Source organism: Amblyomma mixtum, chromosome 2 (assembly GCF_055824585.1).
Source record: "Amblyomma mixtum isolate Tamu chromosome 2, ASM5582458v1, whole genome shotgun sequence".
Classification (NCBI taxonomy): Eukaryota; Metazoa; Arthropoda; class Arachnida; order Ixodida; family Ixodidae; genus Amblyomma; species Amblyomma mixtum.
Window position 1 is genome coordinate 84,835,123 of NC_143013.1, and position 19,028 is coordinate 84,854,150.

The 19,028-nt window shown below is 46.6% G+C and overlaps 1 protein-coding gene across 4 annotated transcripts in view; it reads left to right on the forward strand.

The window, feature by feature from the left end:
* The window catches only part of Moe (moesin), a 129,008-nt gene that overhangs the window by 51,394 nt on the left and 58,586 nt on the right, over positions 1 to 19,028 (forward strand). For 3 of the 4 annotated variants that reach the window (XM_089572089.1, XM_089572093.1, XM_089572091.1), the window contains one exon: positions 18,219 to 18,257. The exons of the other annotated variant lie outside the window; for it this stretch is intronic. The gene's annotated coding sequence lies outside the window, so the exon portion shown is untranslated. The remainder of the gene's footprint in view (positions 1 to 18,218; positions 18,258 to 19,028) is intronic. 4 annotated transcript variants of the gene reach the window in all.

Consider the following 19,028-nt stretch of genomic DNA (forward strand, 5'->3'; position numbering starts at 1 on the left):
AACAAAAGCTGGGCGAAATTCCACCCTGCGGACATTCTCCGTGGTGAGGCAGCAAGAGCCCATCCGTCTCCGCCACTAACACAAAAAGAGACCTGCCACGGACTTAGTGCATCATCAGTTTTCCCCCCCTTTTTTTGCGTCAATTAATTAATTTTTAAGCCCCATCGAGCCTCTTCGAGTTGCACCGTGTGCGAACTGTACTCCGAAAATGGCGGCACATCTTCGATTTCGCAACCCAGCAAGCCTTCCTCGCCGTTCAGTGCAGAGGAGAGAGAGAGAAAGAGCCGGCACCGCCGCTCAGAAGCGAAGTGATGAGGGGGGAGTGGGGGGGAGGGGGGATGGAAGCGTCTCCGTTCTTTGACCCCCATCGTTGAACCTTCGGGGCCGCCCGCTACGTTAGATTGGAGCGGCGCCCGAGGCCAAATGCTGCCGCAGCAGAAGCAACAGCCGGCGTGTCACACAAAGCGATCTGCGGCTGCGCCGCGTCCCGGTTATTGGCACCACGTGGCTTCGTACGCGCCCTGCAGCTAGAGCACACGTCGCCGCTGTCTCCGTTACTCAAGGCTGCGGCCACCTTCTTCTTTTTCTTTTCTTCTCACCAGTTGGCGCGACAACTGTTGAACTCGTGTAGGTGCGTGTGTAAGAGGCCCTAAGAAGACAAAAGTGAAAGAAAAAGATGGGTATCAAAAACGCGCTTGATGTATTGGCGCATTTGCTCGCTCTAGGCCCTCAGTACGTGTGTAGCTATATAGGCTTGGTTTACGCCGCATTAAAGGGGTTTCACGCCGTGCTGCCTTGGAAAGTGCGTTGACCGGTTGTTGCTTTTTAAGTTGACCTAACGGTAACGTATAGCGAGCTTGTGTAGCACGGCTTGTTCTGCGAGAGCGCAGCCGCCTGCTGGTATATATAGCGGCGGTTTTGGTTAGGAAGCTGGAAGGAGCATTGGACGCTATAACGCCGGGCGGCCTTTCGTTTCACGGCGGGATGCGAGGTGGTTTTCTTTACTCCGGGATATCTTTATAACAATATGTCTTCGCGCCGAAGATCCAGCACAGTCGGGGGCTATGAACCCCTTCCTCTATGGAATTCGTGCAGCAATTTTGACCCTTTCAAACGCCGTTCGCCGTTTATTTTCAAAACGAGTTGGTTTCGCCTAAATTGTTTATGCAGTCCTCTAGAAAGTCCGTTAGTTGTTTGCAGACATAAACACCAAATGTTGTTTCAAAGCGAAAGCTCTTATAGTTTTGGTTTAGTCATAAAGCCTTGCATTCTACCGTGGCATAATATAGCTTTAGCCGTTAGGCCTTGATTACCGTGTAATTATTTTAATTTAATTCAGTTCAGTGGCCGTCACTTGTCAACTGTGGCAGGTGTGAGTGGAAAGAGGGAACCTCTCTCTCTCCATGTTTAGGGGAGAGGATGGAAAGGGCAAGTGGAGAGGGATGAGAGAGTGGGTTGATGGTGGGAGTAACCTAAATGGCAAAACCTAAGCTATAACAGTTTTCGCTGATGAATGGTTTGGTTTATTGGGGTTTAACGCCCCAAAGCAACTCAGGCTATGATGGCCGCCGTAGTGAAAGGCTCCGGAAATTTCGACCACCTGGGGTTCATTAACGTGCACTGACATCGCACAGTGCACGGGCCTCTAGAATTTCGCCTCCATCGAAATTCGGCCGCCGCGGCCGGGATCGAACCCGCGTCTTTCGTGTCAGCAGCCGAGCGCCATAACCACTGAGCCACCGCGACGGGACCGCTGATGAATGGGCTAAGCCGGTTTTATGCATGCAGCATAAAATTTTATGCAGCAGTGCATAAAATTTTGTGGAAAGCGTTAGAGTATTTAGAAATCGCAAAAATCAAAACGCCAGGATTATTACAGAAGGTACTCCGAGGACTCGGTATCACGCTTTTTTGCTTGCACATTCAAGTCATCCTAAAATTTTGAAAAGGAAGGGAATAATATATTTGGTGACAAAACCTGTCTACATTATACCGAAGACCATTCTACCAAGTTCTGTGTTCTGAGAAATATGATTTACTGAGTTCGCTGGTTAGCACGAAAAAAAAAATTGACAAGTGTTTGCGGTCTGCTGCGCATCATGCTAAACTCAACGAAAGCTCTCGCTGTGTGTCTTGCATTCGTCGTATAACGCAGGATATGGTTGCCATGGCGACCATTTACAGCGCTGCACTGACCCGGCGACGGCCCATTTGCGATATGAAGAGGACTAAATTCGTCACAGGCAAAGAAATTGCTACCTAGTTGCAGCGCACTCCGAAAAAGCTCCTGCGAGTTTGCAATGCACAAAACTCTGTATATATCATCGTTTTTTCGTTCTGAATACAGCGTTTTCTGCTTAGCTGCGGACATCTCGGATTAAAAGAGCTTATTGACGTTTGGTTAATTTTCTCGCTGTGTAAACAGCCGCTCATCGGGGGGAAGGTTACGGCGTGCAATGAAATTGCTCATTTTTGTGTAAACGGCATAGTTGTGGAGAATTCCGGTGAGGTAATATCCGCGATTTGTCCGATCTTTGCACAGAGATGAAACGAAGAAGAAAATAAATTAATAATTGCAATTTCTTCACCACCAGCACCACCGCAATCGTCGTCATCGTCAGAAACCGGGTGAACTCCGCTTCTATCAGTTTTGTCTTTCACGAGCCATGGTCATTCAACCACCTACTATACCAGCAAATTTCCGGATATAATCACCACACTTAACATTCTGCAGGCCCCATCTATGTTACCGTTCTCTTCTTATCCACTGTGTTAATTTAACAGACCACGTGATATCTGTCCTCCTGAAGGTACAGCCCTTGTCAGAAGTTTAGAGCCCAGGGCTTCTGAGCTCCACCGTGCGCCTCGTAATGCGTCCCCAGCGTTACTGCTCGCCTGAAGGTAAGAAGATTTCTGGTCCTGTCCCCTCCAGTGGGTAGGACTATCACGAATGCTACCTGAGCCCCACTACATGGCTTAGAAGGAAACCCCCCTGGCTCTAAATTTCTGACAAAGGTTGTACCTCATACGGTCACATGTTTTAACTCCAGCTGTGCGCTTGCACATATCTAAACACCTCTATAAAACAAATTTACCATTCGAACTCGCAGCTACAGCGAACGCAGTTCCAGCAGTCGCATACTGGCTAATTCACTTTGCTTAATTTTAATTTTTTATTGCGAAAGCAATACTACTTGCACTTTCGCGCCTTTGCCGTGCCGCGGCGGTGACCACCATTGACCTTCATTTCACCTTGATTGCATTAGATTGAATTAGATTGGATTACATTGGATTGGATTGAACTGGACTTGACTGGACTGGATTAGATTAAATTAAATTAGAGTAGATTACATTAGATTACATTGGATTGGAGTGGATTGGATTGGATTGTATAACCGATGCATCACCACAAGTCTAACCACAAGCACCGCCACCAGCTACACTACCAGCTGAACCATGGCGTAGGTACGGATATTGCTTTCGCAATTACCGGGCTTAACCAAGCTAAGCCACAGCGAATTTTTTTTCCGGACTGGAAATCGAAGTCTATTGTATCGCAACGGTGAGAATAGCCGCTTTTCCGAAGACGCCTCGAGTGCATCGAACTTCATTGGGTTTGCCTGTCCCTGCTCTTTTGCCGTTAACTCCGAGCCACATATACAATCGCATGGAGAAGGGTATGTACATAAAAGAGAAAGAGTTGCGGTATGATTTAGAGACGCGAACGAAGCTCAGCACGCCGCTACAGTGCACAGCTGGCAAGGCCCGGCGCTGCACTCATTCAGACTGCCCCGAGGGCGGCCGTCATGCATGCTTTGGCCCGTGTGCGCTGCGCGGCCTCGTCGATCGGAATTCCGGGGATCCTCCTCGCGAAGCCGTCGGTCGGACGCGCCGTGATCGCTTCCTGCATAGCGGGCCCGCTACCGCATGCCTCCCAAAGGAGCGGTCAGACCGCTTCTTGCTTCTTCTAAGCCCGAGGGCGACCGACCGTGCAGCAGCTTGGCCAGGGCCGACAGAACGCGGTCGTCTGCTTGCTTTGCGCGCGGTGTTTGGGCATTTATTTCACCGCGACCGCTGATACTGGGGTATGTGTACTTACCATGAGGTCCACTGTGATGTCATGCCAGGTCGCGAAGTGAACGTTTAACTTTAAATCTTTAATAGTCAATCACCGATGTCTTGTGCCCAATGCTTGAACTTTGATGGCCAAAGTTTGATTTCCATTGTGTGGTGTCCAATGTCTGATGCCCACAATACGGTTTCCAAAGTCGATTTCAAAAAGCTACTTAAAAAGTCTAGTTTTCCAGAGTCTAGTTTTCCAGAGTTTAGTTTTCCAGAGTCTAGTTTTTCAGAGTCTAGTTTTTCAGAGTCTAGTTTTTCAGAGTCTAGTTTTTCAGAGTCTAGTTTTTCAGAGTCTAGTTTTCCAGAGTCTAGTTTTCCAGAGTCTAGTTTTCCAGGGTCTAGTTTTCCAGGGTCTAGTTTTCCAGGGTCTAGTTTTCCAGAGTCTAGTTTTCCAGAGTCTAGTTTTCCAGAGTCTAGTTTTCCAAAAATTCGAAGTCCAGTGACTGAAGTCCAGTGACTGAAGTCCAGTGTCTGAAGTCCAGTGTCTGAAGTCCAGTGTCCAGAGTCCAGTGTCCAGAGTCCAGTGTCCAGAGTCCAGTGTCCAGAGTCCAGTGTCCAGAGTCCAGAGTCCAGAGTCCAGTGTCTGAAGTCCAGTGTCTGAAGTCCAGTGTCTGAAGTCCAGTGTCTGAAGTCCAGTGTCTGAAGTCCAGTGTCTGAAGTCCAGTGTCCAGAGTCCAGTGTCTGAAGTCCAGTGTCCAGAGTCCAGTGTCCAGAGTCCAGTGTCCAGAGTCCAGTGTCCAGAGTCCAGTGTCCAGAGTCCAGTGTCCAGAGTCCAGTGTCCAGAGTCCAGTGTCCAGAGTCCAGTGTCTAAAGTCCAGTGTCCAGAGTCCAGAGTCCAGTGTCAGAAATGTTTCCGATCGGCAAGAATATGCAGAAAACGCAGCGTGCAGGACGCAGACACCTACTCACGATGTCTTAGCTACCGCGCCGACAGTGAAAGCTTTTATTCACAAGCCTCTTAAAGCGAACAGTGTTTCCTATTTTTGCGTACTTCTTTGTATTTATTTCATGTGTTTTAACTGATGTACTTAGTTGTGTTTTTGTGCTTCGACTATGACTTAATTCGTTATTTAGCCATGCATGTAAATGTTTCTGTTGGGTACTTGTCTTTTGTTGTCGAATTCCGTGAACGGTACGGGGGCAGCCGCACCGTCAGGCTGCTTTTCTTAGCAGTTTTATTGCAGCTACTTCCTTCCTTGTACCTGAGAAAAAAATCAACCCATTATTATTACGGCGAAAAAAATCCTGCAGCAATTGACAAAGAAGCACGGCAGCCGTACACATTGCGGTTTCCGTAAATGCCCGATAACTTCTTTCTTAACGGTTGGGAATGTAAGTGGACGGGGCGTGGAATAGGCTATTTAGAGATAGACGGAAAAGACAACTGTACAGATTGTACAGAGGTAGTATGTAATTAGCGAACGGCGCCAACAAGGCCAGCCGGCGAAATCTTTCTTCACTGCAGGCTGATGGTGCTGAAGAATCTAATTTAGTGACTTCCTCGTTTCTTTCGGCGCGCAGGGGTGTAGATCTAGCGCGTCTGAAACGTTGGTCCTCCCAACTTAGCCGTTGGCATGTTACACTTCGCTGAAAACAGCCCAAGCGTAATAGAGTGACTTGGGCTTTATGCACGAAACTGTGCGCGGTATAGAAATTTGCTAACTTATTTTGCATAAGGACCCACAGGTGTATAGTAGTAGTCGAAGAATGCTCCGGAATCTGTAAATATGATCTTTCACTCCATTCTTCCTGTCTTTAAAAGAAAAGCCATAGAATAAAAAGACGCTTTCTGGCTATAACATTCGTGTACTGTAAGTTTGTAACATATTCGGAGTTCGTGCTGTCTGCAGTTGATATAGCTCAGTCTATAGGATCTATGAATGCGTGTACGGTCAGAGACCGCTCGTATACAGTGGTGGTGCGAAACTGCGAACACCACTTTTCTGTTGCCCTTTGCACGGGAGATAGTCGTCTGTTTCTCTCTCTCATTTTTCGCGCACAATGTGTGTACGTGCACAATCTGGGTTGTTTTGTGAATGCTGCTCAACTACAGTGGCAACACATGACCGGCGGAAGAGCTGCAACAAATGCCTTCTGTATATGGTCTTATAAGAACGCCGGCGCGCTTACCGAAAGAGCTTTGTGCTGTGCGTTGCATTCAAGGGAGGAAAACCCTTCATCCGCATCGAATGGCTAACCTTTCATCCGTTCGCGCATTCCGAGATGTTCAGAAAGAGAAGCAAATGTTCTGAGGGGGCCAGGAAGTATGCCACGGCATATCTCGCACGAATGCGCCTCCCCGACACTGAGTTGCGTTTCCGAAATGGGAGAAAAGTTCGGCGAGTGCGGCGTACTCCGCATTGAGTCGGCGTTCGCAGCGTTATCCGTCATTACCGTTATAGGGAAGCAATTTCCGGGCACAGTGTGTACATTGAAGTATATACCGAGCATGCGTCGCACGTATCAGAACGCACAGGTTTCCCTCAATCAAATATGGGTGAATCGGCTTTCTCTTGCAATGTACGCGACAAATTTCGAAACCTGTACCGGAATTTCAGCAACGTTCTTTTACCGACCTCGAGATCTCACAAATAACCGATTATATTCAAAGAACTACTCTTTGAGAGGAGTAATTAGTCGGGCGTATTTCAAGGTGAATATTATATACACAACCTAACTTGCGTGAATACCCCTGCTATTACAGCTATTTATCCGCGACCGACACATGGAAGGTATAGGCTCTGGGAAAAGCATAACGATGTAATCCAGCTTAATATGCATATAGCTGGCTTATGCATATCACCACGGTTCTCGATCAGCACCACTTGTTCTTCCTTCCTCCTCTAGGGGGCGTTGATCATGATTGGTTGGCTGACGGACCGTCGGCCAATCATTATCCGTGCACTCGACATTTGCGAGACGCATCTATATAGGGTCGAGTATAACACAATACGTGATCTGCACCACATAAGGCACAACGGTGTGTATGTGATTGTTACTCATTCCTTTTTTCATTCGATCACTTATTAACATCGCTACAGACGATGTTCAAGTGCGCACGTGCAATGCATGTGACATACTATAGCACACAGGCGGAACTGTGTGAACGTGGTTTGCCCTTTGCACGAACGGCAACGTGTGCCAATTATTCACGTACGTGCTACGCAACGACGTACGTGCAGCGCATGCGCAATGTTACTATATATACACACGCTGTTGTGGTAGTATACGTGCACAAGCAAGGCTGCACAAGCGAGCTCGACGCGAAGCAAGCACTCGCCACATCTGTCGGCACGCAGACTTAGAGACAAATGCGTACTCGGTCAAGCTATCAAGCTATTTCTTATGTATTCGTTTATGTTTATATATTCAAGGTATTCCTTAAAGCTCTTCTCTGATAATTAATGTATTTACATCGTACGCCACCGGTTGGAGAGGCAAAATATTCCATTGAAGCGCGCGCTCATGAGGAAAATAAACTTGCTACATAGTGTTAAAGGTTATCACACGTTCCACCGCAGTCTACGTGACACGTGATGGTAGATGGCTCGGGATCTTTTCCTACCGATTTGGGTTCGCCTTGAGCTAACAAAGAGGGCAACACAGGTGGAAGTTTTTTTTTTCCCCATTCCACCCCAGCCGAAATGCGGCCGCTGCATTCGAACGCACGGTCTGATGCTTTGAAGCTAAACTTTCTGCCTAATGCTCAATACCGAAGCTCTAAATACATGCTGTCCTTGGGTGCCGGGTATTTACATAGTGGTAACAAGTTTCGGATATACTACAAGTGTTTCAGATGAAAGTGCATATTCTAATTGACAGCCATGAATAAAAGAATAAAAGCCAAAGAGGTTCGCAGAACACATGGCATGGTTTTCCTGCGACTTTATTTGTTTTACTCCAGCTTTCTAAGCCCCCATCGTCGCCTTTCCTTTTGTATCTCTTTTGTTTATACTTTCCGTGCCTGCATCTGCGTCAACGTGCGCGCTGAGGCGCTTACGTAAGCTATAAATATACGTACGAGTCAGGAAACGGGACTGGCTCGTCCATTGTTCGCATAAATGGCGCGGCGACACTTTGCCCCACAAACGACGCGTGGAGTATTCCCTCTTCTGTCCATCCTTTTTATTTTTACTTCTTTCTTCCTCTATCTTCTTGCTTTCACTGCTCATCTTTCGTCCTTTCCCTCTCTTTCCCTTCGCGTCCTGCGCTTGGCTCTCATGCATCTCGGCCCACACACAAAGCGCGTTTCTTTTCTCAGATGGCTTTTAGCCTTTTATTTTTGCTTTTTTTTTTGTCTTCAGCCATGCGGTTGTGGGTTTTAGTTTCATTTTTTTTCTTTTCTTTACTCCGAGAGACCCGCACTGCGCGCTCGTTCACTCTCTTTCCTTGGATGTCCTGCGTCGCCCACGTAGTAATAAACTGCCTGTTTGGGTTTCACCGCTTGACTGGGGACAGCGCGCCCACACCAAAATAATAGGGGCCCCCCCATCTCTCGTCCGCTGTCGTCGAAAGCATCTGGGGATCCTCTCCATAAAGAAGGCTTCGGTCGCGCAGTCAAGCGGGCAGTGTGCCGAGTTGACGATTTTGTCAAGGGGCGTGGTCACGTATGCACTCAGCTTGTAAGGGTGTGAGTCACTTGAGCAACTCTTCGAAGCCCCTAGCGAGAGAAGAGTTAGAAACGTGGTTTCTTAGCGCTAATAGCGGTTTAATAAAACCGTGCATCTGAATTCAGTGCGCGCCATTTCCGTGGATGGTGCCCCGTACGAGTATAGGCGGTAAGCATGCGCAATCGTGTGGCCTCTCTGTGTTACCAATCCGGCTCAGACGTGAAGGCTAAGAGCTGCCACCCAGTACCGTGTCTCGCTGACTAGTTGTAGACTGGGGACAACACTAGAGATAAAAAAAATCGACAGACGATTACGGTGGCTTCTAATGCGAAATTTGAGCGCGGCTCTTCGCAAGCCACCTGCTATCGCCAGGGGGTGCCGTGGTACGCTGCTAGTGTAAGCTGAGTAGAATATGAAGAACGCCTGAGGAAACTGGGCGATAACAGGTGGGCAGCTAAGGTATATAAATACTTATACAGAGAGAGCGCTGACTCACAGTGGCGGAAAAGAACTAGGAAACTAACCAGTAAGTATGAGGACACCAGGAAGGAGAAAGAAAGAGCATTAAACGACAGGTTAAAAACGCGGAAGTTAAAAATTGGATTCACTCAATGGAAAAGAAGCATAGTGTGGAACTATATCGATACTGGAAAAAGCAGATCAAGAAATGATTTTTCTATGATAACTCAAGAGGCAGTGCCTTACTCTTTGAAAGCTAGGTCAGGGTGTCTTCGAAACCGCAGCTACAAAAAAAAAAAAATTAACGAAGATGTCACATGTGCTGTATGTGGCAGATCTGTAGAAACATTGAACACCTTAAACTCAAATGTAATGGTATCCATCCGGATGTCGGTGCAGGCGCAGTCGCTCTTCCCGAGATAACAATGGTCGTGTAAATAAATCTGCGGTGGAAGTTAGCAAAAACCGATTGGAAGATTGGTGGCTCCAAAGCAGAGAGTTAGCATAAGGTTAGAAGTGTAGGAAAACTTATTGAAAGAAAATGGCGAATTTTAGTAACGATTTACAACAGTCAAACAAAAATTTAAAAAAAAAGCCGAGCATGGTGGCAACTGCCACCACCCCGCTTCAAAGGGGACTCTCCTATCTTCCATCCATCCAGCCACAATCCGGGATCTTTCCGAGGCAGCCACCTTGAGGTTGTCCATTCCTCCGCTCTCGCCGTGGCAGGTGGCGCTTCGTTCGGCTACTGCCTGTCGGATGGCAGCTTACTAATGGCTGGTCGGCGTCTTTATTAATGAGTAATTATACCCCCTTACTAACGGGCCCTTTCCAGTCGCTGCCTATGTCGTCTCTGAGAGCACAGTGTCAGCGGGAGTCAACCTTTATATAATTCGAGGCCAGCTTGTCGAGTTGCGTGTTGTTTGGGCACTGCTAGCCTTTACTACTCCCTTCGATATATAACTTTAACGCAATCACGACAGTTTCACCCTTAGCCATAAAGGATAAAGAAAGGTTATACAGATCAGTCTTTTAGCTCCGTAAAAGGTATTACGATTACTCCCTCAGAGACTAGCTGCACGACGATTATCAGCCATATGCTGTTTATCTTCACAACTATTAACGGTTAGTAGCGAGGGTTAAATGCGACAGTTACTCCTATTTTACCTGTATTTGGCTTGAGTGTTCATTCGCCTTCCGTGTGATTCCGCGTTATGCACAAGAAAATATTTGTTCCGCTTTTATCAGGTGTGCATTTTATGTACAGATAATCATCATCATCACCATCGCCACCACCACCACCCGTGTATTTTATTTCCATCGTGTGATACACGTACCGATCTGCCAAAAGTAACCAAGCAACAGGTTTTTGCTTCTCAACCGCATACCGGAGTCTTTACGGCACCTCTAAAGACCGAAAGATGTCAAAACGTGAAGACAAGGGCTCACTTTACACAAAATCAGAGCTTAAGGGCTGCCGTAAGTGCTTCGCAACGCGGTTAGGAAACAAACCACCGTTGCCCGGTTACTTTTGACAAAGACTGTACATACATAAATATCAGCATTACAGGAGAAGGTCACGAAATGTAGAGTGTACCTAATTTTACGCCGATACTACCACGGGCGCAGCCAAGCTCTGGCTTTTATTACGTACGCTGTTTACATCTCGTGTGATCTGCAGCCGTAAAACAGTGCCCACCTCTTCTGCCCCGTCGTTCGTCCGGTGGGGTGAGACATCCACGATAATATCATGTGTACTGGCACCCTTCTCGGTAAAAGCCGCGAAAGACGACAGTGAGAGACTACACGCTCTGAGTCTGCTGCGGCATATGCATAGCAGTAGCTTAGACCTTATGCAAAATTGCTGCCATCTATCGGAGAAAAGAACCAGTGGAAATCCGCCATGTTGGAGGATGACAGAAGCTCGGTCCGCCTCTGCTGTCTGGATTTAGGCGTGCCCTGCGTTAACTTCCTTACTGCTGTGCTGGCTCGAAAATCTTATTTACGTCACTTGAGCCTGTAAACATGACTGAATGGTCAGTCGACGTGTTTCTGCTGCCCAAGATTCTAAGTGACTTCGTAGACACTTACTACGCGTCCAAACCACTTTCCGAACGCCACCGAGTACGGAGCTACATGTTTGCCGAGGCTGAACACCAAGAAATGTACGAACAAGTGTAATTTTCGTTTACGGCTAAAAATGTGCGCATTTCGGTCTAGTTTGAGTCAGTTTTTATTTGGTTCGATACTTTTTGCGGACGAGCGTGCTGCTTGAATTGCTGCTGTTGTGGTTGCGTTTTCGGTGTGCTGTGTCGGCGCCGAAAGCAAACGATAGTAAACTTCACGCTCATGTTGGTAGTGTCGAAAAAAGTGGCCTCTCAACATGCGACGCTTTTCATTTTCCTTGAAAAGTTCATACATAATTTGATGGTTTGCCCTAGTGCTCTAGAGCCCCTAGTTTGCCCTAGTGCCCTAGACCGAGAGAGCAAACATTTTATTATTATTACCGGGCACATAGACCCCTGGGTCGCCGCACGACCCCACTACACAAGTGCTTACCATTCTTGGACTATCGCCGTTAAAAACACGTAGCCCGTGAATGCAGCAGTGTCTATGGTTTTACCACGACGAGCAAGCAGTTGTGCACTGATATTTTTGGAGGATTCTACAAGCGTTATGCATTCCCGCTACTAGTTGGAACTATGGTACCGCTTGAGCGGCTGCCCTTACGGTCCTTTCTTTTTTTTTTTTTACACAACACACGGTTTCGTGGAAACCGGCCGGTTCAGTGAAATAGCTAAAAGCATACAGGCCGTCGCTCCACAAAATAGGCACCTTTCCCTGGCCTAATAGAAACGATTGACTGACTTGCAGAGCACAAACGTTCCGTGCCACGGGCACTTGACCCTTGCTAGTGTTTCCGTTGAAACAAATATTCGCACTAAAAACTAACGCGTGTAACCGCTGCAGCGGATAACGCTAGGAGCGACGGTTCTCACAAAGCGCGACCCGTACCACTCAACAGCTGATCACGATTACTCCCTTGCGAGGCCGATAATCGCAGCACTTCACGGGCAATCGCAGCAGAAAAACAGCTTTTGTGTGATATTTTCTTCGTGCCTACAAAGCTTATTTCTAATTTCATTTGCTACATGGCGATAACGGAATGTGTTGCGCGATGTCTCGACATGTAGGGACGGTTCTGCAACATTTGTGCCGCGGATGTCGGGGATCGCAGTCCAAAAATAGAAATGCGCTCAAATCAAGCGCTCTTGCCTTTTTTCCCTGGGCTTCTTTGTGACCCTTCTGCGTACAGCAAGGCAATGAGCAATATGTGAGCATATTGAGGTCGGTGAAACTCGAGCGCGCGCGACGAGCGTGTACCAGTACGTGCTGTGAATCCGGCGGCTATCCTCCAACATGGCGGATCGCGCGCGGCGACCGCTAGATGGCAGGGCATTTCGCATAAGGTAAGGTGCACTGAAGAGGAATCTGAACTCGTCTTTTTGCCGCGGGAACTCGATCTACACGTTCTGAGCTTTCTTAGAAACTTCGATTTATTGCCCTGTGTGGCTGATTTTCCTAATTAAATCGAATTTACGTCCGGCTCCCGCCTTTTTTTTAATTCTCCCTCGTACGGTGGGCGGAGTCGACCAATGCGTGGAGTGCCTTGCAGCCAGCTTCGTGGAGGCTTTGCTTTCGCTTTATTTTGCTTTTTAGGTTTCCGTGAATAAATAGTTTCATTCGCAGATAATATAGCCGCAAAATAAGCCCGCAGAAATAAAAATACGCGCGGACTATTTGCTACTACGGACTACTACGTATTACTCCGCCGATGGCAGAGCGGCAAGCCGCCACGGGACTGGATGAAAGGCGCTCCACGCGGTGGTCGACTCCGCCCGCCGTACGAGGGAGAATTAAAAAAAAAAAAAGGCGGGAGCCGGACGTTACTTCGATTTAATTAGGAAAATCAGCCACACAGTGCAATAAATCGAAGTTTCTTAGAATGCTCGGAACGTGCAGATTGAGTTCCCGCGGCAAAAAGACGAGTTCAGATTCCTCTTCACTGCACCTTTAGCCAGAGAATGCGCGAACAGCACGCCTCGTAAAAAAATGATGGCCCGTGTCCATCTGGCTCGCGCGCCCGCGTGAGCTTTCGCGCTTGCCGCTAAAAACGTGACGCCCTCACAGCTGCGTGTCTCTGGCTCTTCTTCGAACGGCATTCCCTTGCTGCCCCCCCCCCCCTCTCTCCTTACTTTATTTCCTCCTCCTCCTCTTCCTCCTGTCCGGTCGGCGTTTTATTGGCCATTGTTTTGCCGCCGCCAATTCTGTGGGAGGATATGCGACTACGCCAGACTGTAAAGTAAGGGATTACAAGCAGTTCCGATGATGTAATCCGGCTACGTTGTTGGAAGTTTTGCGGCCTAGATTATTGCAGCACACCTGACGGTTACTAGTTAAGGTGCTTAATATTAATAGCTTGTCAGTGACCCGCACAGTTAAAATTTAACTTCGCTTAAATGCAAGTTTGAAATAGACGATCCCACTGGGATAATTTTATTGCGTCTGTTTTCAAACATCGAACGAATTAGACGTGACCTGGGTGACACCATAAAAAAAAATAAAATTACTGGTTACTTTTGCAGATAACCGAACCTGAGTTATTGCTTATTGGTAAGGCACAACTTCACATCCTAACTGATTTTAGGCTGCACCTCCCTCATAATGTGCCCACTGTTTGGTTACGCCTGCGGTTATTAATCACCGATATTCTGCCAAATCGCATGTTACCGAAGCAGACTATGCTTCCTTGCGGTTTCGCGGGCGCGCATCTGCTAAGCCTAACCACCTCGAACACATGTCGAAGAAGGATTGATATTTTCGCGTTTGAATAATAAACGCACTGGCTCGACTGTTTTTTCTTCTAAAGAGAGCTCCTTTATGCTGACGTATCTGCGCTGAATTTAAAGAAAAGATACATAAGAAACAGAAGATTCCGCTGCGTATGCTTCGAAAATGGTAAACAGACGCGCAGCGCGCTGTCGTCAGCGTCTTCGCGTGCCGATAGCGCGGATAGCAACAGAAGGCAAATATCTCGCTCGGCCTTGGCTGTAACCTCGTACGTAAACTCGGCCAAACTAGCACTAGTCTGTCGGAGTGTTGGGTGTGTGTGTGTGTGGGGGGGGGGGGGGATGCTTACCAGTTACGCGGCCGTCTCCGCCTCTCAGCAGCGCTTCCGTTCCGTCTGCTTTGAAGTGGACGTTCAAACAGATTCAGTCAGCGCTCGTCGTATCGTCTGCTCGCCGCCGCCATTGTGCGCATTGTATCACGATCGGCTGCAATCTATAAAGCGCCATTCAATACCCCCCTTCGCCCAGCACAGCTGCAGACTTCCGGCCTGGTATCGGGAAGGGCTACGTGGGCGTCTGGGCTTTTGATGCTGCAGAGTAAATTCGATGCGACGTTTCCTCCGCAATGCCTCGCATGGGCTCCGCGCTTCAAGACTGGGCACGCTGACTGGTGCAAGATTTAAAGCTCCGCAAAGTGAAGATTTTCTGCTGCTCACGGCTCGGTGACGGACCGTTACCGTTCTAACGGTCTAACGGGAGTTTCTAACGGAGCTTGCAAGATGTGCAATAGCCTGAAATCTTCTGAGGATTGTTCACAGAAAGTGCCCTGATTTTATAATGGGCATGCCCAGCAATTATGGATAAAAGCATTTTTCAACAGGAAAGAGTTTATGAACGTCTTTTTTAGATCGTAAGATTTCACTACAACAATCAATATACCCGCAGATCTTGCCTTGGCAGGCTTGCATTTTTTTTGTTATTAACGTTTTTGCTATCGTCAAGAACGTTACATATTGGTTTTCTATGGCACTCGGCGCAATTGTGATGGAAAAAAATTTAAAAAATGGATTTTGATACGTATCGGAAGAATGAGCCATTGCCTTCAATACTTCCATAACAGTAACTCACAATATTACAATATTCAAAAATTTTTCGAAGAATTTTAGACATTCGCAGCCGGTGTGTGAACAAACAGCTCTTGTCCCGTCGAAACACCGTGAGTTTACATGCGACTTGAGAATGTAACGAGCCTTTCGTTGCAATGACGTTACCTGGGCTGCAGTAACTTCTGAATAAGAGCAGGGTTATGACAAGAGTAAAAATAGTGCGAATATAGTGCACTGGCAATAAAGCGGTGTTTAGAATAAAGCCAATCAGTTGCTACGATGGTCGGCTGAGTCTTTGCTGAGCTGCTACGAGTGACTATAAGTTCTCGCTGGACTAGTAATGTTTGCTTTTATTGCAGGCAAAGTTGGATTGTACTACTAAGTGTCATTTTAACGTTTATGTTACCCAAAATACCATTTGTTGGATCAGTGCAGGTGTAGTGCAGGATAGTTATTCTTAGCGTGTTTGAGTGAAATGCACTCAAGCAGTGCATGGCAAAATAAAAAGGCCAGGAAACTCAAGCATAAAATTAAATATCGATATCGTGTTGTTTATATAAATCGCTTTCTGGAGAAAGATAAAACCTGTAAAAGCACGGCAATCTTTAGACAACATTATCATACCAGCGATCGTTGTGCAGTATCTCCGCTACGTTCACCGAGGTGCACACGGGTTCTAACCCAACCCCATATTCCATCCAGCATTGGTATCCAGTGTATTTCTTGTACTGTAGTATTGTATTGTTAATTACGTCTTTACTACTATGCTAAAATCATGGTGTGGTGTGGTGGTGGTATTCATAAAGTAAATAAATATGTAAATAAATAAATGCATGTGGCTACCTGTGGTTGTTATACAGTGAACGATTTATACCACACAGCACTGACGGCTTGAAAAGATTTTCATAAGGCGAATTAAAGAGTTAACTGCGCGAAAGAGTTAGGACACCAGCAGAAGCGCAGCTAACGCAGTCAACTCTTTAATTCAGAAATGAACCAACTAGCCCGGAAAATCCTTTTGCATCATAAGGCGAGCATGTATGAGTGGCATTACCACAGTGGGTTATACTGACTCGGAATATTAGCAGTAAACATGTATAAGTGACGCCGCGAAGAGACCAGTTTGATTAGAAGGCGAGGTTTGCGTTCAACGACCACTACTGAGCGTGGCAGCCTGATGCCGCGGTGTCAGTTCTTTCCTTTTGAACTTTTCTTTGAAATCCGTTGATTACATTCCTCGAGCTGCCTCTCGCAAGCGTTCACTTTTCCCCGTGTCGTCTTCTCCTCCTGTCCCGTGGTGAGCTGTGCAGTTGGGCGCGCGCGGGGCTTGGCTGGATTCCAGCGTGGCGGCGCGGTTGCGGCACACGCCTTGACCGCCTTTTAGACTTTTCCTCCACGAGCGCTGCTGCTCCTCGTGTGTACCGAGAGACGCCGTCGTCTTTTCCGCACGGGAGACACTACATCGCTGGGATCATCATCGTCATCATAATTGTCAGCATAAACATCATCATTATCACTCTCAAGGGCCCCTATTTAGGAACTGCATAAGGAGGGTGGGGGGGACAGAACAAGATAACTGAAGAAATTACATGATACAACGTAGATTAACACAATGCGAAAAGACATGTAGTAATAAGATCCTGCGCAGGTAATCCTGCACATTCGTACGCGTCACTCTAAACAAGAATACTCCTATAGGGGAGTAAAAAGGGACTAAGCTGTCTCCTAATGCACTCTATTTTATAAATAGGAGTGCACTAGAAGACAACTTATTCCCATTTTAATCCTTTCTCTTTAAAGTGATACAAGATTACGTCTCCCCTGCGTACTCACACTAGCATAACTTATTCATATGTTGCGCCGAATTTATATTTATTATATTATGTTATATTATATTATATTATATTATATTATATTATATTATATTATATATTATATTATATTATATTATATTATATTATATTATATTATATTATATTATATTATATTATATTATATTATATTATATTATATTATATTATATTATATTATATTATATTATATTACATTACATTACATTATAGAAGCGCGGCACAAACCTGCACGTCTTTCTGACCCTCTCCTCTCCACCTGTTCCGGCTTGTACTGTGCAAGCTGTGCTTCACACATGATGCCCGCGACATCAGGTGCAAATCATCTAACACGCCAACTCCCCACGTTCTCTTTTCAAACGCCATTTTGTGGCTGTAATGACAAAGTTGTTGCTAGCCGAACTGCTTCGGTTGTGGCCCAGTTAAGCGCTGAGTCAAAAGGTACACCAAAGACTGGAAGCTGCGCTGTTTTTGAAGGTTGCAGTGTATGAAGGGAGTGTGTTCTGCTCGCGACTGTACTGTCAGCGTCTAATGAAACGTGAACAAGAGAACTGGAATGCAAAGTGCAAAACTTGAAAATATTACATAAGGGATAAAGAATGCTAGAGCGATTTATTCTTACATTAAAGACGTAAAGACCGTTCTGTGAAAGTGTTATAGCCCATGCCTGTATTTCCTCTCCATCCGCTAATATTTTTGATTGGGCTCGCGTTTCAGTTGTTTGGTTCCTGATGGTACAGTAATGAATGAAAGTTCGCGGGATGCCGATTCGAGGGGAAAAAAAAGTTTATTATGGCGTGGTCAGGCACAGCAAATCATTGAAATGCATAGAAGCATGAGAAGACATGCGTGCTCCATCTGCTAGAAGAGTACATTCTGCTTGGCTAGCGAGGCAACGCGAATATTTTTTTTCCCTCAAATCCGCGTCCCGCAAATTTTTGTCCACGACTGTGCATGTCCTGCAGAATGTGCCTCCAGGTCTTTCGAACGGCACATAACACTATACAGCGTCTTAACTTAATTACACTCAATCCTCTAAAACGTGCGTAGCACTGGAATTTTCAGTTCAGTTCATATCAGTTACATAATTGATCATCACTAGCAGTTCTTTGGAAAGATATTCGCCAAAAAGCCGCAGAAAGAAGCAGCAGCTACTGTTATGTTTCGCTACTACCGTGATGCTATTCATATGTAATAAAATTGCGTCATTTTTTTCCTCAGACGGAAGCACGTCCACCGAGGTCGGGAGCCCGATTTCAGGTCAGTTATCGCCGTCAAGGACACTTTCATTTAAGTAGAGCATATCTTTAGAGGTTTCATAATAGTCGACTGAATTCGGCGCTGTGTTCTCGCCAACACTTGCCATGGCAGTTGTACAGCGATGCGTCCGTGTCTCCTGACGGAGACAGAAAAAAAAAAACCACGGACTGTCTCATCGCTCGTGCCACGTCGCTAATTTGCGCTGCTCCTTTCAGCGCTACCGTCCATGACGTAGTCTACGACGCGGACGGAGTCAAGCGTCTTCGCTCGTAAATTCATTCACTCAAGGCTATAGCTGGGGCATACGCCCTCAGGCATGCTCATTTAACGGCGCTGTTAGAAAGTTACTCGCAGCGTTTAACCGCGGCATCCCTGTACCCCAAGGGCCAAGACGTACCTTTTCCAGGCTCTGTAGATCCTCTTGATAGAGCCGCCGCCAACTAAGTACAGGGCATGAATTGACAAAGAACTCTCTATACTCATAGGAAAGATTCACGTGAAGCTAGGCTTGTTATTTAGTAACATGTTTTCGTTCTTCCGCCATTTTCTTTCTTTCTAGCTTGTTCTATCCGAAGGCGCGTCCACTGAAACTTAGATCAATTCGGCGAGCCAGTATGGGGTCTACAATGTTATACATTTGCTAAGGTCGTTCTCGCAAAACGCAAATCATCCTTTGGTTAGCTGGCGCAGGCTACATGAAGCACCCATAGCGCACGATCCTAATGAGACATATAGGGCTTTATTAATATTTGTAGATATTTCCTTGGGACA